The 22241-nt window shown below is 38.9% G+C and overlaps 1 protein-coding gene across 1 annotated transcript in view; it reads left to right on the forward strand.

Annotated features, from left to right (window-relative positions):
- Window positions 1-150: 150 nt before the first annotated feature.
- The window catches only part of LOC134204445 (uncharacterized), a gene marked incomplete at its 3' end in the record, with an annotated part of 106972 nt that continues 84881 nt past the window's right edge, over window positions 151-22241 (forward strand). Inside the window, exon 1 of the mRNA XM_062679270.1 lies at window positions 151-581. The remainder of the gene's footprint in view (window positions 582-22241) is intronic.

Raw genomic sequence — 22241 nt, forward strand, 5'->3', positions numbered from 1 at the left:
TTCATCCGGGATTGGAATTGACATTTCATCACAAATTATGGGCCCTATAAATTTAAGTCGCTGCTTGACAGTTTCACTAGCCGCGAGAAGAACTATATTGCAACTCTCGCCACCCCTCGACCGGGTCGTAGACGTCGCCGTCGAATCGCTCGCAAAACGTTTCTTACTCCCCCATCAGGCGGATGGGTAGCGCAGCACGTCTTCGAATCAAACGTTTTCGGTTGTCGGTGTTTTGATCGGAGCTAAGAACGGTTTTCGTTGTTCGAAATTTTCTCGTCGTTGTCGTCGTCGGTTCTGGACTGCGGGTGGAAATTTCCGGCGAAGGCTCGAGGGACTCACGGTTCCAGGCGACCGTCTGTTGGCGTAGTATACATTCAGCAGCTGATCGGCGATACCCGACCAACAGATCGTAAGATCGCTTGAACCACAATCGGCGAATCCGAGTCACCGAGAGCCCGTGTGTCGTTTCGAAAATTGTGTGAGTTGCAAATCGGCGGAAAATTGGATAATAATTGCAATCCAGTGCAGAACACAATAAAATTGTGTTCGTGAAAGTGATACCCCCCGTGGATCGAGCGTACGTATGTGGCTGTGGCATTCTAATCTCGTTGCGCACCTGTTCCTATATAATCAACACAGCCTGGAAGCGGGGAATGTTGTAATCGTGCTGTTTGCTAATACAAGGCTGAGCGCGTAATCAATGTGGCTGTGAAGCATCGAGCTGGAAGCAATGAGAAATCGGCGATAATAGTGCGATTTCAATCCACATAAAAACGGAAAGCGGAAGTGATGTGTCCGGGAATGATTCTCAAGTTTTTGGCAACGTTAGAAACGAACCGGATACTTGCGTTGGTTTGTGAGATCCGAAATTTAACGATTATTTGATTGCTAGTTGCCTAAGAATTATATTAAAATAGAGATACAAAGATTGTTCCTATGATTGGAGTTTTTATTCGGAAAAAGGTATAAAGTGATAACCAAATTAGATTTAGATTTTTTTATAAGCATGAAGCAGTTTTGCGTATTGTTTTTCATTTGTTTATTCGGGAGGCTCATATATAGACAAATATCCAATAGACAAAAATCAAAAATAAAAAAATCATGCTTCACAAGCTTGTTTAAAGTTTAGTATCTTGATTCTTACGCAATTCATATTAGTTTTGCAGAACCGAAAAACTTGCGGATTAGTTGATGTTAGGGAATACAGTATAACAGTAGAAACGGAAGGGCATTTATAATATTTGAATTAGCACGATGCCGATGTTTGCGTTGAAATATGTGTTCTTATGTGATGTTTTATTTCTACCCGGGCAGAAGCTATGAACAGAATAACAAAACATAATATGGACTTGAATGATATAAGAGATAAAAAACAGGCAACAATATTGAAAAATAGAACACCATTTAAATATCAAGGTATGCTATTGATAAGAACAAACTAATGGAACATGATATTGATCACTTATTACAAATAGCATAACTTGATCTTCTCATGATATTGTAGTGTAAAATATTGATATTATCGTCTGATCTTTTATCTCTTATATCAATCATGCCCATATCTCATTTTGCTATCTTATCAACATTTGATATTATTGAGCTATTTTCGTCTACTCGGGTATGGCAGAACAAACATTTCCTTGAAGAAAACAACAAGGGAATGGCATTCGTTAGGGACTTTGGATAGAGGAGTAAATGGGCGAATATTGACGAATATGAACGGTTTTAAAAATGTGTAACAAATACATGTAGGGGAAGAGTCCCCAAAACGCAAACGTGAAATTATGTAGGTTAGGCGAAAAAAGTGTCAAAATAATAGATAGGAATGTAGGAAAAACTGAAATTTCACACAATGTACTCGCATCTCCACGCATGCGCCGACGCGTGATACGTTGTTCCCTAAGAGCTGCCGGCTAAAAGGCTTTTTGCCTCATGAGTTTTCCGGCAACGAAATATCACCACCTTTTTTAAATGTGAATATTATCAATATGATTGAGATGTTTTCTAATTTTAATATGGCATCAGCTGGCTATATTGTTTAACTGTTGCGTGAGGTAGAAACACCAATGAAAATCGTTATAGCTAAGGCATAAAAGCAGTCTATGCTTAGCTAGGGCTATGCCCCTCCTTCCCATATTCGAGATAAAGACCCGCTAACACTTCTCTAATTGGCTTTGATCATTTTTCATTCGTTGTTGTTTGATTGGAACAGATTTGGAACCACGATGCTCCTGGCACTCCCGGCTGCTGCATGATCCATGGACACCTAAAATCAAGCCAATAGTCATCGCCCATCTCCTACTTGTGTATTTTTGTTGCATGCTAATCGAAGTTGGTTTAGCGATCATAAATATTACTTTTCAAAGTGTGTGACTCCAAATCAATATGAGTTTTCTTACAATTGACGAAATGAATATATAGCTTACAAAAGAAAAATTTAAAAGGGCACAGCAAAATAAACTTAAGCACCTCAATGGGTAACAAATCCTAGTTCTTATTATGCCGAGTTTAAACTTCAGTTGAGACTTCTGCCATTATCTCCTCTGCGTTCGATTATAGGACAACGCATTGCTGTAATATGTATCCATTGTAACTTTCGAATATTATCTTCCTCATTAGAAGTTTCTTTTTTGTAGATATATAGATGCTCAATATCCTTAATTCTAAAATTCTGAAATATCATGTAATATAAAATATTATTAAAAAAAACGAAATTTTCACAGCGCGAAATATTTGTCTTCTTATTCTTCTTTCTGTTTGGGTGATGCTTTCTTTTGTGTACCACCCAGCTAACTGGACCGGCATCGCAGGTCATATGTTCACCTATTTCTATTTATACTCCAGTGGTGTTTACAATCATGCATGTTTGCGCTCTTCTTTATCGGCAGTATTGTATTTTGTAATGGTCTTACAATTATAATTCGTTTGATTTTATGTCCGTAGACTTTTGTATTCGTTTTAAGTCATATAGACTATCACCTCTTTTATATTTTAAAGGGTGAGGAGAAAATATTTTTTTGACATACATTTTTCTCAACATGCCTTTTATAAGCCTTTTCAGACGCCTTTGTGCAAACCAGCAACTTTATTATTTTGTAAGTTCTGAAATAACTGATCCATCAGGTAATCTTTCTATGACTACTAAGTCTGTGAATACCAAAATGAACTTCAGGATAATTTTCTAGCATGCGATATTAAATTTTCTATATCTCTCAGATTCCGTTATATCTAGTTCAACTGATCGTCCCGAGTAAATTAACGCCGCCAAGTACATAAATTTTAATCAGCAAATTATTCTGACTAAACTCAATGCTTCCAGAACTCACATCCCAAGGGGTTTCTAGTTTTAAGCAAATATATTTATAATCCGCTCTCTTCCATTTCAAATAATGGTCCTGAAAAAAAAACGTTTTACGCTTCTTAAGACCTGGATGCGCATCTACAAGCGCTACCAAAGCAGCACAGCTAGTTTCACTGTGGTGCAACTATCCAGAAAGCACAATCTTTGCTAACTCTCTTGCAATCTAAAAAGCGTAATCAAAGTGGAAACATCCTTCAATTGTAATAAAATGACAATAATGTTGCAAAATACTGCAGCGGAAAAAAATTGAACAAAAATATAAAACTTGCACTGCCCTTAACCGTATTTAGTGTTAGTTTAGAACTTGCCAACGTTCTAAAACTCATTATTATTTTGAAAATTATTCTGGGACCATTTCGTTTTCCATTATACATATGGTAGGGGAAGGTGGTCGGTTCCCTGCACTGGTCGGTTGTCGGCACCCCACCGTAACTTGATCGGACTATGGGATCGAAAGTTAAGGCCAAAATACAAATTTATACGAAAAAATCGTTATACGTAAAAAAATGTCAATTATTTTTCAGGCAATTTTCCTCACTTGATTTGTTCAAATTAAATTGCATTCGACGCAAAATATCCCATTGAAAATTGGCCAGATCGGACGATGGGCTTAGAATTTTGGTCAAAATACTATTTATTGTGAAAAAAAGTGCAAAAAGTCTTGCTCATTTTTTTAGCACTTAGACGGATTGCATTCGACGCAGAATCTTGTTTAGTTGTTTCCTATAGAAACCGATTTTTTAAACAAGTTGCGTTCGGCGAGAAATTTTGTTATGTTTATAGTATAATATGAAAAATAAGATCATTATTGTTATTATTTATTCAGACCAAGGCCGAAGTGGCCTGTGCGGTATATAAGAGTCTTCTCTATTCGGCTCGGTCCATAATTACACTTCGCCAACCACGCAGTCTACGGAGGGTCCGCAAGTCATCTTCCACCTGATCGATCCACCTTGCCCGCTGCACACCTCGCCTCCTTGTGCCCGTCGGATCGTTGTCAAGAACCATCTCAACCGGGTTACTGTCCGACATTCCCCAGGTCCATCACCATACCGCCATCTTCGTCTGCCATATCACCATTCAGGTGCTCTTTGTAGTGCTGCCGCCACCTTTGGATCATCTCACGCTCGTTCATAAGAAGGTTCCCGTTTATGTCCTTACACATATCAGGCTGTGGCACGAGGCCCTTACGTGAACGGTTCAACTTCTCATAGAACTTTCATGTGTTATTAGCGCGGTACAGTTGCTCCGTCTCTTCACGGTCTCGATCTTCCTGCTGACGCTTTTGACGTAGGACTACGTCTGTGTTTTCTATGTTGGGGTACACTTTACGATTGCGAAAATCGGGGACCGTCACGAAAATATGATAGACTTTAAACTTTAATATCTAAGCCGTTTCTCGATGGATTTTCAATTTTTTTGGATCATTCGATCAAGGATGAGTCAACGCTTCTTTGCATTTATTTGAAAATACTGATTTTTAACTATTTATTATTGATAATTGATAAAATGTTTAGAAATAGGTAAACTAACCAATCACGTACATGCATCACTAGCACAGATATCAAAAATTAATCATTTGCGGGTTTGGATCTAATCCTCAGTTTGAACAAGATTTTACGCATAGCAGACGCATCAAAGCGATCGTAGCGGAGCGGACACAGCATCACGGAGGCGCTAATAACATTTTCAAAGAAAATCCATCGCATTGGTGGTGGTGGTGCTCGATGTGTTGCTGCAGATCATTCAACCACAACGAACCAGAATTTCATATGAAGAAAAGGTTGACCATAAAAATAGCACTGTGACGATCCCGCACCGCCAGTGCCGATGCTGAAAATTTATTACAAATTGTGGTGTCAGTTAGTTGGAAAGGAACATTGGGAAAAGAAAATTGGTTCTTCTCAGGACCAACATATTATGAAAAGAAATAGTTAACTTCGAAAATGGACTGTTTCGGTGGCATCGAGTTTGGCGTGGTAGCTTGGTTGCTGTTAGTGATTCCATCCATTAAAATTCACTACATCATCTCCCTCCAACGCGCTATCAAATTCGCTATTTACGATTGAGTTTTGCACTTTGAAGAAAGTTTATTTCGGATAGTCGGATCAACCTTCTTTTGTATAAAATCAATGAAGACGCCACCTCAGTGGAAACTTTCTACAGCAATTACCCATCGGTGAACGTCGCTCGGACAGACAGATGCCAAGAGATAATGTTTGGTAATATGGAGAAACTTCGTCTTGAATGAAATTTCTGCTGTTATTCCTCGTAACAATACGCATCTAAGATAAACAACATCTCATAACCAAATTCAGAATCGAGAAAATTTCATAGGATTCTTAGAATTTGTCATTCTGCGTTGTCGGGTCCGTTGTCTGCGGAATCCCGATCGAAATGGCTCGCGCGCGCCGAAAAGTAGCTTTCTTATACCTATTATATCATTAATCGTTATGAGTGCACATTATATTTACACCCATATCAACTCACAAAGGGGCGGGGCTAACGGGCTTAATTTATTAAATACAAGAAAGCTGCTGTTCGGCGCGCGCGAGCCATTTTGATCTGGATTCCACAGAGAGCGGTTCGACATTCGATGCAGCGGAGCGGACACAGCAGCACGAAGGAATGGGTGGCAGTGTGGCAATGCTGAAAAATTATTTCACCCTTTGGAGGCTTAGCGAAAAATCATCAAGTGGCGGTCGGACAGTTGCAACGCAAGGTGTCGACAAGCGATTGGATGCAGTTAATTATTGGAATGGGAATTGGGAAAAGAAAATTGGTTCTTCTCAGGACCAACATTTTATGAAAAGAAAGAGGTAATTGCGAAAATGGACTGTTTCGGTGGCATCGGCGTTTGGCGTGGAAGCTTGGTTTCTGTTAGTGATTGCATCCATTCAAATTTACGGGTTTAATTTATTGAATACAAGAAAGCTGCTTTCCAGCGCTCGACCCATTTTGATCTGGATTCCGCAAAAAGCGGTTTAACCATTTATAAGGCTATAAATTATATTGCCACCAACAAATTATATGTTTTTCTGTTTATTAACAAGAGCTCTACTTATTATTTCCCATGTAGTGACTATATTTACTACCTAGTAATCCCCCAGATGAATTTGAGCCATAAAAATTGAAAAGTCAATTTGAGAGTGGAAGATGGACTTTCAGTTATAATTCGTTGAAAAATGACGACAAAGATATACTTTTTCCCAATGGTAATAATTATTTTGAATCTCATGTGTTAGATTATAGCGTGATTAGCGTGAAAAATACTTCGCCTTTCTTATATATTTGGTTTTTGGATTTTTGACAAAATTGCTTGGGAAAAAAAGTGCAAAACAATTTTTTTTTCATTTGTGATACATTTTCCAACTAGGACTCTTCGCTAAAAATGTAACGTGTCTTGTTTTGATTTGTTTTACGTAAAACCTATTTTTTTAAAATCTCATTAATTTTTGCATTTTCCCCGCTTGCAAGGCAGTGGCAAATAACATTCTCCGACATTGTCTGCGGATTTTCCATCAAAATGGCTCGCGCGCGCTGAAAACCAGCTTTCTTATATCTAATGAAGTAATTCCATTAGCCCCGCCCCTTCATTAATCGTTATGAGTGCACATTTTATTTGCACCCATATCATTCACAAAGGGGCGGGGCTAACGGGCTTAATTTATTAAATACAAGAAAGCTGCTGCCGTTTTGATCGGGATTCCACAAACAGCGGTTCGACATTCGATGCAGCGGAGCGGACACAGCAGCATGAAGGCGTGGGTGGCAGTGGCTATGTGGAAAATTTATTCCAAATTTTGGAGGCTTAGCGAAAAATCATAAAGTGGCGGTAGGACAGTTTCATCGGAAGGTGCCTCCAAGCGTTTTGGATGCAATTAGTTATTGGAAAGTCGCATTGGGAAATGAAAAACGGTTCTTCTCAGGACCAACAGTTTATGGAAAGAAAGAGTTAATTGCGAAAATGGATTGCTTCGGTGGCATCGGGTTTGGCGTGGTAGCTTGGTGGCTGTTAGTGATTCCATCCATTCAAATTTACTGCATCTTCGAGGAGCTATCAAATTTGCTATTTACGATTGAGTTTTGTACTTTGAAGAAAGATTATTTCGGATAGTCGGAACAACCTTCTTTTGTATAAAATGTTGTCTTTTGTAATGTTAAGATAATGTTTTGTGAAGCTTCGTCTTGAGTGAAATTTCTGTTGTTATTCCTAGCAACAAAACGCATCTTAGACAAACTACATCTCATAACCAAATTCAGAATCGAGAAAATTTCATAGGATTCTTAGAATTTGTCATTCTTCGAACGGCCCGTTGTCTGCGGAATCTCGATCGAAATGGCTCGCGCGCGTAGTAGTAGTAAAATTCTTCTTTATTTAAACATTTTTTGTTCTACAATTATTTTTTAAACATGTACAGTGATCGGCCGGCTTGGCCCTCCAACTTCAATTCTAATTATTGTTATTATTATTATTATTTTTATGTGCCTTGTTTTGATTTGTTTTACGTAAAACCTATTTTTTTAAAATCTCATTAATTTTTGCCTTTTTTCCGCTTGCAAGGCAGTGGCAAATAACATTCTCTGACATTGTCTGCGGAATTTCCATCAAAATGACTCGCGTGCGCCGAAAACCAGCTTTCTTATATCTAATGAAGTAATTCCATTAGCCCCGCCCCTTCATTAATCGTTATGAGTGCACATTTTATTTACACCCATATCAGCTCACAAAGGGGCGGGGCTAACGGGCTTAATCTATTGAATACAAGAAAGCTGCTGTCCGGCGCGCGCGAGCCATTTTGATTCGAGCGGTTTGACATTCGAGTAGCGGAACGGACACAGCAGCACGAAGGAGTGGGTGGCAGTGTGGCAATGCTGAAAATTTATTTCAAATTTTAGAGGCTGAGCGAAAAATCATCAAGTGGCGGTCGGACAGTTGCAACGCAAGGGTTCGACAAGCGATTAGATGCAGTTAGTTATTGGAAAGGCGCATTGGGAAAAGAAAATTGGTTCTTCTCAACAACAACATTTTATGGAAAGAAAGAGTTAATTGCGTTAATGGACTGTTTCGGTGGTATCGGGTTTGGCGTGGTAGTTTGGTTGCTGTTAGTGATCCCATCCATTCAAATTTACTGCATCATCTCCCTCCGACGGACTATCAAATTCGCTATTTACGATTGAGTTTTGTACTTTGAAGAAAGATTATTTCGGATCAATCTTTTGTATAATGAGCGGTTGGACAAAATGTGATGCAGCGAAGCGGATACAGCAGCACGAAGGCGTGGTTAGCAGTGGCAATGCTGAAAATTTATTCCAAATAGTGAAGGCTTGGCGCAAAATCATAAAGTGGCGGTTTGACAATTTCAACGCAGGGTGCTGACAAACGTTTGGATGCAGTTAGTTATTGGAAAGACGCATTGGGAAAAGAAAATTGATTCTTCTCAGGACCAGCATTTTATGGAAAGAAAGAATTAATTGCGAAAATTGATTGTTTCGGCGGCATCGGGTTAAACGTGGTAGCTTGGTTGCTGTTAGTGATTCCATCCGTTCAAATTAATTGCATCATTTCTCTTCGCCGCACTATCAAATTTGCTAGTTACGATTGAGTTTTGCACTTTGAAGAAAGTTCATATCGGATTGTCAGATCAACCTTCTTTTGTATAAAGACCATTTTGGAGGACACCATCCTCAAAAATGGCCGAAATAAAGGAAAAATAAGCAGAATCAGAAGTGGCGTGAAACCAAACGCAAATATATTTATTTGAAACGTTTGGTTTTCGCCCGCGATGTAAGCGTACATGGCAAAGTAAGGATTGTGATGTCCCCGACTGAAAGCCAGTCGAATGGCTTCAGCGACCGATGAGTCATCTTAATTCCAAGGTTAGAGACTCAAAGTCCACCCGACTGGGAACAACCATTCGACTTCTTGATTCAGTTGGCCTCCAAGCAGTTTGCTCAATGTTAATAAAACGACACAAATTATTATTACCATCAATTTCGAATAGCTACGTAGTCCTACGTCACCTTTGCGTACAACCCGATTGGGCTGCACCTTTGAGTTTTTCCTCCGAAAATCGAGTTTTGTCTGTTCCGCGCCTGTTTATATCGTGCCTCGTTCGCCCTCGTGCGGTGTTGCAGCAATCTCGCCCATGCTGCATTCTTCTCCTCAACTAACTGCTCACATTCGCCGTCATATCAGTCGTTTCTCTGATCCGGAGCCACCGTGCCTAGTGCAGCGGTTGCGGTGCTTCCAATGGCGGATCGAATATCTCTCCAGCCATCTTCAAGAGATGCTGCGCCTAGCTGCTCTTCCGTTGGGAGTGCCACTTCCAGCTGCTGCGCATAGTCTTGGGCTAGTCTACCGTCTTGTAGCCGCCCAATGTTTAGCCGCGGCGGACGACTCCGACGCGTATTGTACACCGTCGAGAGTTTTGAGCGCAGGCATACTGCAACGAGGTAGTGGTCGGATTCAATATTCGCACTGCGGTAAGTGCGGACGTTCGTGATGTCGGAGAATAATTTACCGTCGATTAGAACGTGGTCGATTTGGTTTTCCGTTTCTTGATTAGGTGATCTCCATGTGGCCTTGTGGATATTTTTGCGTTGTCGTTCGATACGGTATGCAGACTATATCCGGTCCGATGACCGATCTATACATTTCCTCCCTTCCTTCCCTTCAACCAATCTTTACAGCACGGGTATATTCGTCTCCTTCATCGTCCGACTCTTCTGGCTATTCGCTGCTGCAACCGTTTCCTTCGCATGATTTCTCGCTCAATTTCCAGCCGATTTTCATGGAGGATTTTTTCGTCCTTCAGTCGCTTAACCTTTTCGCTCTTCTCCTGTTGTAGTAGTTCCAACGATCCTTCGAAATTGGGTTCAACAGCTCCCGTCTTTTTGGCTGGAACCTTCTTAGAATGTTTTGGTACCTGCAGTAGGGTGCCAATGAAAAGACATTTTCGAATTTCAAAAAACGATATTGCTCACAAGTTTCATTACCCCAAAATATGATCCTATGCAAAATTTGAGCGCAATCGGACATGATTAAAATTCATCAAAGTTTTGAAATTTTTACGCATGAAAATTTTTCCAAGGGGGAACTAAAAGAAAAGTCGAAAATCGAATTTTTGTTTTCGATGCCAAATGACTTAAAAATGCATGAAACGTCGAGAAATTTTTTGGAGTAACATCAACGAAGATTCTTTGACGCTTTTTGTCACTCCAGTGCAACGATAGGTCGCAATTGTCACATTGGACCATATCATCTACGTTATCCCGAGCCTCGCACAACATACAGTTGCGATCTTTAGCCTTTGAAGCTATTTTGAGGTTTCCGAATGTTGATCTTTAAGTTTGTTCGAATAGAAATACAACCCGTCCTCAGAGCAGTCTTTGTGTAGACAGCTTAAAGCTATAATTACGTTTTCGCAGACTTAAAGCCATAATTACGTCACGCAGACTTCATTTCAAAATTAAATCATATCTACAATTGGATAATATCAGTTTAAGTCATACTAGACGCCATTTGCTTTCATTGAAAAAGTTATATCTACAAGTCTAGGCAAAATGTCTATTTCTAAAGAAGGAATCATATCCACAATTGACATATTCTAACACGGACACGGGCAACTACCTACGTTTGAAGAAGGGATAACATCTTCTTCTTCATTGGCATTACATCCCCACTGGGACAAAGCCGCCTCACTGTTTAGTGTTCATTTAGTACTTCCACAGTTATTAACCTTGAAGTTTCTAAGTCAAGTTACCATTTTTGCATTCGTATATCATGAGGCTAACACGATGAGACTTTTATGCCCAGGGAAGTCCAGACAATTTCCAAACCGAAAATTGCCTAGACCGGCACCGGGAATCGAACCCAGTCACCCTCAGCATAGTCTTGCTTTATAACCGAGCATCTTATCGCTAGGCTAAGGAGGACACCGGGATAACATCTATCCTTGCCTTAATCGGAGCAAGCACCTTTTTTAAATAAATGGATCATATCCACCATTGCTTCATTTCTGACAAACGCCTATTTTCAAAGAAGGGATCCACTTTTGCTTTAATTTGGACAAGCGCCTACTTTTTACTTCATTTGAGGCAAACGCCTACTTTTAAAGAAGGGACCACATCCACCATTGCCTTAATCTGAGCAAGCGCCTTCTTTTAAAGAATGAATTACATGCACAATTACCCTTATCCGGAAAAGCGCCTTCTTTTGAAGATGGGATCATATCGACCATTGTTTTAATTTTGGCAATCGCCTATTTTCAAAGAAGGGTTCACATCCACCGTTGCCTTAATCCCGGCAAGCGCCTGCTTTTAAAGAAGGGATCACATCCACCATTGCCATAATCCGGGCAAGCGCCTACTTTTAAAGAAGGAATTACATCAACCATTGCGTTGATTTGGGCAAACGCTTATTTTTAAAGAAGAATTCACATCTACCATTACTTTAATCCGGGTAAGCACCTATTTTGGAAGAAGGGATCACACCCACCATTGCCTTAATCCGGGCAAACACCTATTTGAAAGAAAGGATCACATCCGCCATTTTTGCCTTAATCCAGGCAAGTTATTATACTCGGCTTATGTATGCATACGTCTTATGTACAGATTAGTTATTTTCAATTCTATTATCGACCGGTGCGGTGTTTTATTCCTCAGTAGAAAACAACTATACAACAACAACAAAGCAAAATTTAAAAAAATGTCCCTTATTCCAAATGACCCTCTCTTTTAACGCTGTTCATAGTTATGCCTATTCATGGCGTTAAGAATTATTGCGCATACTGGGCAAACGCGCGCATGGCAAATTAGTGACGACCAATTCTGGGGAATGGTGCATTCTGGGGAATGGTACATTCTGGCAAACGACTTTCTGGGGAATGGTCCATTCTGGCAAATTGATTCTGGCAAAAGGCCTTCTGGCAAATGACTTTCTGGCGAATGTCATACAACCCTTCGTGGGTACTATTACGTAACCTGTTCTGGAGTTTATAATATTATGTGGTGCATGTAATTCAGGAAATAGAACTATTCCAAGATAGTAGCACTTTAACAATGCGAAATTTTAAAATTTAGCCTGATAAATTGAAGTTACTCGCATAAACGTGTCTATCTAATCACTGGATTGAATTCTTTTTTTGTAATGTCTATTCTATCTACCGTTTCATTGAATTGCCATTTGATGCATGATTCTTCGACAGTAGATTATATCTCATCAAATCTTCTGCATTTTAAATCTTCTATTTTAAAAATGTTTCGTTGTTGGTCGTATATATTGAAATATGTTTTGATAGTATTGTTTAGAAGCACTTATGAGTTTCAAGAAATGCATGAATAGGGGAGAAACGTTCAATGTGCCCTCTAAGCAAATCTTCGAATTTAACGATGATAATGGTCGAAATTATGTACTTTTAATGTTCAACCACTAATTTAACTTATCATCTATAATACGGAATAAAAATTTGGACGAAAAACCAATTATATTCCGAGAAAGCGTTTTTTTCTGAAGCGCTGCATTTTCGTGCAAATTAAAACCATGCGGGTTGAAACGCGCCAGCCAAAAAATGTAAACAAACAGCAGTGGACTGACAGAAGAATCAAGTATCAATTTATCCAATATAAGTCATATTCTCGTATCCACTGCAATGAAAGCTTATGAAACATTTTTTTTTTTGCTAAATTTACGTGTATCTAGTTGATGTATGAATACAAGATATATTTATTCTTCAACTTATTTGGTGGGCGCATGTAACTTTGTGCATTACGGAGCCAAATCACGATTTTCTGTTCACGGTACATGTATCACGCTTCCAAGAAATTCCTGGAGTGGCCTTAAGGCCTACATGAGTAACCAACGATCTATTGGACTGCTTCGAATGTGATATATGCCCTTTGTTATACGTAGAATAGAAAGTGTTCACATCATAGTTTCTTGATGATCCAAGAAATCTCTGGATCAAGGCCATAAGGTCTATAGGAGCATCAAAAAATCGATCGGATTGTTTTAAACATGGTACATGCCCTTTATGACACATAGAATAGAATGCGTACCCAGTATAGATTCTAGGTCGTCCAAGAAATCCATGGAATAGGCCTTTGGATCTACATGCGGAACCAAAGATTACTTGGATCAGAGATGCATCCTGAACAGAACATGAGGCAAGAGCGTGCCTTGGTGCCTTTCTGGAATAAGCTCTTAGATCTACATGCGTAACTATAGATCAAATGGATTGTGCCAAAACCGACTTATGCCCTTCATGAAACATAGAGTAGAACGCGTACTCAGCATAGATTTTTGATCACTGGCGGAGACAGAGGTGGGGCACCACACGATGCAATCACAAAATTATTCTCAACGGCTATTATTCTTGCACCAAGCGGTGCCCCACCAAATAACAATAGCTGGCTCCGCCAGTGTTTTTGATCTACATGCGTCTAGTCTACATGCGTAACCAAAGGTTACTTGGATTGTTTCATATATGGAGCATGCCCTTTGGGATGCATAGAATAGAATAGTATGAATTCTTGGTTGTGCAAAAAATCCCTGGAATAAGGCGTTTAGATCTACATAAGTAACCATACAGCAATTGGATTATTTCAAATATGATACATGCCCTGTACCTATGCACCACAAAGGGCAATTCTCTTTTGTGTTGTAGTAGATCTTAAGGCCTTGCTCTAGGTATGTCTTGGATAACCGACAACCTATGCCGTAGATACATCATATTCAATAATTTAAAATGGCAGCTCAAAAATTGTCCATTAAAACAGATGAAATTATCCTTAAACAATTGAAAAATGCTCCTTAAAAAACTGATAATTTTTCCTTAAATTATTGAACAAATTACCTTGAAATATATAAAATGCTCCGTAAACATTTGAAAAGTGTACCGTAAAAACGAAAAAAATGTACCGTAAACAATTGAAAATGCTCCTTAGAAAATTTTGTAAGCGCAGATTTCGACAATTTCGAGTTCCTCAAGCCGTGGGTGGTTATAAGAGATATTCAAGTTACAAGATAAAAATGGTCGTGGCTGTCCGGAACATCTTTTGCTGGCGAGGATAGGGTATTAAAGTCAATGAAGGAAAAATACATACAATTTGACAGTTCGGTACCCAACATGTTTCGGACAGCAGAACAAAGGGAACCGAAGCGACAATATTTATCTTGTAACTAAGATATCTTTTGTGGTTATGCAGGGAAATTGATGAATAAACCTATTAGCATTATATGCAATGTGATTTCAATGAAATTCGTATCGTCAAGCATGTTTATGCGATGTGCAGTTGTATGGGACGTCTGTTTGTCTATGAGCAGTCTGGTGCACAATTTCTTCAACAATGCTTTGAATTGCTTGTAGGCTAAGACGACATTTTGTATAAGTTTATGGAGCATCTCATTTTTACGGAGCACTGTTTTTAGTTTAAGGAGCATTTTCTCAGGTTAAGGAGCATTTTTTATTGGTTTAAGGAGTATTTCTTCTTTTTAGGGAGCATTTTCCTTAGTTTTCGGAGCATTTTTCTGTTGAATAGGGTTACCAAGCAAAACAATCAGCATCATACTCCAGGGGCTATACAATGGTGCATAAGATTCTACTTTATGATAGCCAATTTCAAGGTACTTTTTCAACTATTTCACAATAATTCTTATATCAATATACTGCGCAATTATCATTAGTTAAATAGCAAATCTTTGTTTTTCTTAGGAGCATTTTCAATTGTTTACGGTACATTTTTTTCGTTTCTACGGTACACTTTTCAAATGTTTACGGAGCATTTTATATATTCCAAGGTAATTTGTTCAATAATTTGAGGAAAAATGATCAGATTTTTTTAAAGAGCATTTTTCAATTGTTTAAGGATAATCATGATTGTTTCATGATGCATTTACCATTTTCCCATTTAAAATGGGCATGTACCACATTTAAAATCGATCGATTTATCTTCGGTTACTCGTGCAGACCTGTGTGCCAATCTCAAGGGATTTCTTGGATGATCAAGAACCTCTGCCGCTGACTTATTCTATTCTACACATCCACAAAGGGCGTGTATCACATTTAAAACAGCCCGGTACATCTTTAGTGTCGCGTGTAGATCTTAAGACCTAACTCCAAGAGTTTCTTGGATGACCCAGAATCTCTTACGATGGCTCATTCTATTCTAACCATCCAAAAGGACATGTGCCATAATTGAAACAGTCCGACTGAACTTTAGTTACGCGTGCAGATCTGAGGACCTAACTGCAGGGATTTCTTGGATGACCGAGAACCTCTGCCGTCGACTTTTGCTGTTCTTCGCATCCGAAAGGTCACGTACCACATTTAAAACAGTCCGATTGATCTTTACTTACGCGTGTAGATCTGAGGATCTAACCCCAGGGATTTTTTGGATGCCCGAAAACCTCTGCCGTTGACTTATTATATTCTACACATCCAAAAAGGCATGTACCACATTTAAACCAGCCCGATACATCTTTAATGACGCAAGTAGATCTTAAGGCCTAACTCCAGGAATTTCTTGGATGACCGAGAACTTCTGCCGTTGACTTATTCTATTCTTTATATCCAAAAGGTCACGTACCACATTTAAAACAGTTTGATTGATCTTTAGTTATGCGTGTAGATCTGAGGACCTAACTCCAGGAATTTCTTGGATGACCGAAAACTTCTGCTGTTGACATATTCTATTCTACACATCCAAAAGGGCATGTACCACATTTAAAACAATCCGATACATCTTTAGTGTCGCGTGTAGATCTTAAGGCCCAACTCCAGGGATTTCTTGAATGACCTAGAATCTCTTAGTTTGGCTCATTCTATTCTACACAACCAGAAGGACATGTGCCATAATTGAAACAGTCCGATTGATCTTTGATTACGCGTGTAGATCTGAGGACCTAAGTCCAGGGATTTCTTGGATGACTAAAAACCTCTGCCGTTGACTTATTCTATTCTTCACATCCAAAAGGGCATGTACCACATTTAAAACAGTCCGATGGATCTTTAGTTACGCGTGTAGATCGGAGGACCTAACTCCAGGGATTTCTTGGATGACCGAAAATCTATGCTGAAAAAAGCTATTCTGAATAGTCTCCATACTATTTACTACTCTCCCTTCGTCTCTCTTCTCGCTTTTTTTTTCTCTATTCTGCAATTTCACTCCTTGTACCTTGCACCTCTCACGACTCGTTTCTCACTTCTCACATCACACTTGTCAATTGTCATATTCCTCTTCATGCTTTTTTACTGCTCATTTCTCACCCAAAGTATCTCGCTTATTACTTCTCACCTCACTACTTGCTTTTTCACTGATCACATCTTATTTCGCACTTCTTACTGCTTGCTTAGGGGAGATCCATTAATTATGTCACACTTCGGGCAATCCCTACTTCCCTCCTCTAAGCGTTACGTAATATATGGATGCTCTCCTATCGCTTCTCACTACTCAATACTCATTATTTTTTCGCGCTTCTCCCATCTCACTCCTTAGTTCTCTCCAAATCCCAAATCTCAGCTTACAATTCACGATTGATTATCAAACTATTGAGGGCTTTTTAGTGGAACTCTCAATTCCTACTTCTCACTTTTCATCACTCATAACTTCTCACTCATCACTTTCATTTTTATTTTCTCATTTTTCAATTCTTACTTTTTTACTTTTTAATTGTTAATTATTTAAAAATAAAAAAATAAATTATTATTTAAAAATAATATTGGCACATGCCCTTCTCAAACTATGACATCCATAATCAAGCACATCAGATGGGCGCTTTTTATCCTGCATGCAGAGGTTTTATTAAAATGTGTGTTTTTCTATGAAAAATGTAGTAAAGTTAACTTTTTAGTAACTTGGCACAATCTTTACTAATTTGTTTTTCCAGACATCTGCAAAGATTATTGAAAAAATGTTTTTATCTAATGGAAAATCCTTAAGGTCTGACGGAATCCAATTTTCAAAGTACTCGCGTTTTCAAGGGCACACCATTCGATACGGAAGCAACGCACAACTGTCATTTTTATTTTTTCACGCATGCTGCGCTGCAGCAAAGCTGAAAAAGGATTTGTTTTGTTGCCCCCTCAAAATATTTTTTTGGGGCAAAAAAATCCGAGGGGGGGGGGGAAGACATAATTGTTTTTAATATTTGTATCGGCCTTACTCACATAGATCTGACCCCGACGTTTAACTGCGGGACAATTTTAGTGCCAAAAGTCAACTAAATCAAGGCCAATTATGATTTTTTTAAACGCAGTGACCATTCTCAGTACCAATCAAATGAATGAATTTGCAAAGAAGAAAACTGAGTAAGCCATTTTATGTTTTGAATAGTCATGGGACGTTTGTCAATTTTCGACCCGTAGTTGCTTCGTGAAGGTGAATATTTTATACTCTGCTATTTATAGACAATGTGGTAAAAAATACATACACGAAACATACATTCATACATTTTTCTACAATTAGGTAACATGGATATGAAAAGTAGACACGTGTTTTTTTTTAAATAACAAATTTCATTTCACTGTTCACAACGAATTTTTTTTTCAATTTTTTTTTCGCATCCATTCCGCCTAACAACCTACTTCGATCTTCACATCTCAGATCTCCACTTATTTTGAGTCGCTACGAAAATTAAGTGCCAGATAATCGCCTAAGAATAAAATCACCCTTGGAAAAAGAAAAAAACCTACTTTGATATATTCTTAATTTGGCCGCCACGTGGTGGATTGTGGCATTGAATTGTTTGATACCAAGTGCTATTTGTACTGCGAATAAAATTTGCACGTCTATGAGAACATTGGAATGTTGTGTTGTTAGATCCATGCCACATATCCATGCGCTGCTGATATCAATATTTTTACGTTCCAAAAATAGCAAACGGCTTTAAAGTCTTCCAAGAGTCGCATCCATCTCGAAATAAGTTAAACAAACTACTCGGCAAACTTATGCGATTGACTGTTTGCTCAGTCACCCACCAAAAACAATAAACGATCGAATGTGCAGAGGAGGTTCAATAGGGTAGAACTGTTTTTCAAATGTGTTACATTTAAAAAATCGGGGCATTGAGAAATCAGAGCCGAATTGGAATGTTTTTATTTGGTAAAAAAAAAAATGATGAAGATTTCTTAGGGCCGATTGTCCAAATTTGGCCCAAATCCCGGTTAAAGTGGATCGATAAACACCAATCAGCGAAGAAATTGTTCAATCTTATGAAACTAGGGATAACACATGAATGCATTGGACCTTTCTTGGTTTATTTTAGATGTATTTGTCCCGCACAAGTTTCATTATCACCCTAATGTCCATCGGTCATCATCGTTCAAGCAGATGATTCTGATGGAGCGCAAGTAAGAAGCACGACGCATCCCCCCGCACCGGATGGCCAATAGTTGAGCAATGCCAAAAGCTGATGCGTGTGGTATACCAATATTGGCTCTTGCCTAAACGCAGTTCGATCGGCGATGTCTTCTGTGTTGTTTGCTACACACAAACCGTTTGACACATGTGCCATGTTAGAAATGAGTCGTGGTTCTACAATATGCGGCTCATAAGAGCTATGATGGCAATGATGGCCATCGATGAGGTTGTTTATGGTCAACTTAAGTATAATGATGCGATTCGAATGCATGATACTTACATCGAATCGCAACGGCTCGTGGCCGGTAGAAGATGAGAACTGAGAAGGGCGCTATAATTATTGTTTGCATATTGGGTACTTGACGTTGATTGCTTTGGCTCGTGTTGTTTGCTTAACTTATGTTGAGTTCTGTTTGTGCGACAAATTTTGTAACCAAAACTCACCAACTGAGTGATGACTGAATGTGATGGTGTTAAGCAATAGGCTAACTACAGTTTCATGAACTAATAACTACATGATTTCTTATTTAAAAATATTAAAACGTTTTGCCGGAAAAAAAAAATGACAAACTAGACGAACTGGCTCAAGCATGCTTGGAATGTTTTCTATTGCAAATCGGTCAACCCCTTCATGAGTTATTTTGTATGCAAACAGACATTTCAATAAAATGCTACCCATTTCACCAGATTTGATTGTTTACTTAATAACTGTTTCCATGAATGGAGTGTTTTAGTTTGTTATTATATGTAAAGGTTTTTATCAAACCGGAACAAGAGCAATGATTTCACAACAAATGTTCGGGCCTATCGTTATTTGCATGAGAAATAAAAATTTTACACTTCGGTGAATATATTTTGCTTTGATGAATAATATTAATTTAATTAGTATATCTGAGTCAAATTTTATCTCAATTCTGACTGGAAAAAAATGCGTACAATGATTATATTGCAGAAATTAGTAATAGGCTTTGAAAGAAACTTGCTTTTTTGGACGTATTTTTCTATCAAAAATCCCCCACTGCTGCACCTTTGTCAAAGACTTTTGACCACCAACCTTTATGGAAATACCATTTCGAACAATTCTTCGAACCATTAGCTCCGGCGGCATGTCGCCTAATCGATTATCGATCAAACATGCTTACGCCCGAGGTGGAATCAGCCCACTCTAATTGAAGACACCGCCTTATGTCATCTTCTTGGCAGTGTGTGATCGGTAGGACACCTAACTGACGACGACGACGACGGCACACACAGAGGAGCATTACCATCTTATGCCACTTAGCACCTGCCACCAATCAATCGCGCGGCACCACACACCAAGCGCAGCAAAATACTTACCATCATCAGCTTATGTAGCAGCGGCGGCGTAGTTGGGCTGCGCGGTTGCTCTCATCATTTCCCCACCCCCCGTCATTAGGAGCAATTGCTTGCCTAAAACCGTCACTTGGTCGCCGTTGTCGTCGTCGTCGTCGTCGTCGTCATCGAAAAGCAGCACTAGTGCCAGTGCCGATCGTAGAACCTCGACCAGTAGCAGTTCTACTTCTGAGACTGTTGTTGATCGATTGTTGTTCTGCGATCGATTGTCCGCGCGCGGCACGATTATCCGTCAGTCAGGTTCTCGAGTGTGTTGCCGTTAGTCTATCAATCAGTCGCGTTTGGCGTCTTTCGGTCTTGCCGCCGCATGCCTGCTCGAAAAACGGGGTGGACGGGGTCATATTTTCCAACTGTTTTGCGCCACATTATTGGTGCGGGTGGTTTTCCGCGGCCGCTTCGAGCGAAAGCGACTTGATCGCAACAAGTGACGACGAACCTCCCGTAAGGTTTTCCATAACAGGGCTGGTGCCGATAGGGAAAAAAGTGAGGTTGGTGCGGTAAAAGGAAAAAATCATCCGGATAGTGAATTTTAATTCTACAAACCAGTGAAATGTAACGAAAAAGTGACTTGGAACGTGAAAGTGTTCGGAAGCCGTGACGGAATTTTGCACTGACCTATGTATGAGTTTTTTTTTCAGAAACAGTGATTGCTAGATTTTTATAAGATTTTTGTCGTATCAACATTCTAAATTTCTATGAGGACTGATGCTTTGCAAAGGCGGATCTTATAATTTACGATCAATTCACACAATTATGATAATTTATTTAAAAGGTCATTCATGGCACAACGATCTGATTGAGATTTAGCATTCAGTTCAATCAAATTTTCTGTCAACATTTTTACATTTCTAGAAAACTTTCTATAACTGACTAAAGAATTTTGAAGTTTTTTCTTAAATTAAGGATTTTAAACCCAATCATGTGTGGTATTTTAAATTCGATTCAAAACTTTCTGTCCCTACTTGCCTTTTGAAGTTCTGATCGAATCCTTGAAATACTATTATTTGTTCCGTTGAAAGATTTTATGATTTCACTAGATCATTCATATGCATGCTATTTTAAATTGTAAATATTATCTATGACACAATAATATAAACAATGTATTCAATTAAATTATTTGTTTTGTCGAGATTTTTAGTATAAAAAAATCCTGATCCTTGGATATTGCAGATTTTTATAATCTTTAACACACTAGCGCTGTTGTATTTTGTACAACACAAAAGAAAAAATTGCTAGTAGTACACAGCAGGAGCGAATCCACATGAGCGTTCCAGGTCCGCGCGCATGCTGAACGCTCAACAGCTTTAGAAATGTGAGGTTTTTTTTTGTGAGAACAGTTTTAATGATATGTTGGGTTCTCAATAGGCATATGGAAAATTATCTAACGACTAAGCTCGATGAAAGTTCTTCGGGATATTTGGTCGGGGTTCAGCCAATCGCACCAAGTGTCGACGAAAAATTACTGATTTTTCTGCTCAAACTTAAGTTTAGCAGATTTAATTGATCGCAAATCGTATCGGATATCTGTCAACCCCATAACTGAGGATATCCTACTGCAAATGTACGCTTAAATTGACATGGAACTATTTCCGTTGTCCTGGTATGAACAAATGATCACAAGTCAGTCGAAAAGCCACTTGGTGCAGTTTAGGTGAACCCCGAATTGAATTTATCAAATAATTGTGAGGTTTTTGGACTTTGGCGTCGAAGAATCATTTCTTGTCATAAAATACCTCCCTCATGCCACATTTGGTTCCATTCGCTTGATTAGTTCTCGAGTTATGTGGAAATTTGTGTCTCATTTGTATGAGCGACCCTCCCCCTAGTACAATTAATTTTTATTTCATTTCAATTTTGTTTGACAATAATTATACATTCCAAGTGTTTGGCCGCTTTGGCCCTTCATCTTTAGTATTATACAGTGTTTTTTTCATATTTAATTAATTATTTTTAAGTTAAATTCAACATAATGGCCTTGAAGAGGCACTGGTTTTTTGTTTTAAATTTGATAACCTAACTACTATGTACACTAATATTTACATTGAGAATTTGATAACCTAGATTGGAACTAGCGCCCTAATAGTTGCCTGATCCGAAGCTAAGCAACGGTCCCTAAACCGATCGTTACACTCACCAAAGCGCTCGT

Source organism: Armigeres subalbatus, unplaced genomic scaffold, assembly GCF_024139115.2.
Source record: "Armigeres subalbatus isolate Guangzhou_Male unplaced genomic scaffold, GZ_Asu_2 Contig584, whole genome shotgun sequence".
In the NCBI taxonomy this organism is placed as follows: Eukaryota; Metazoa; Arthropoda; class Insecta; order Diptera; family Culicidae; genus Armigeres; species Armigeres subalbatus.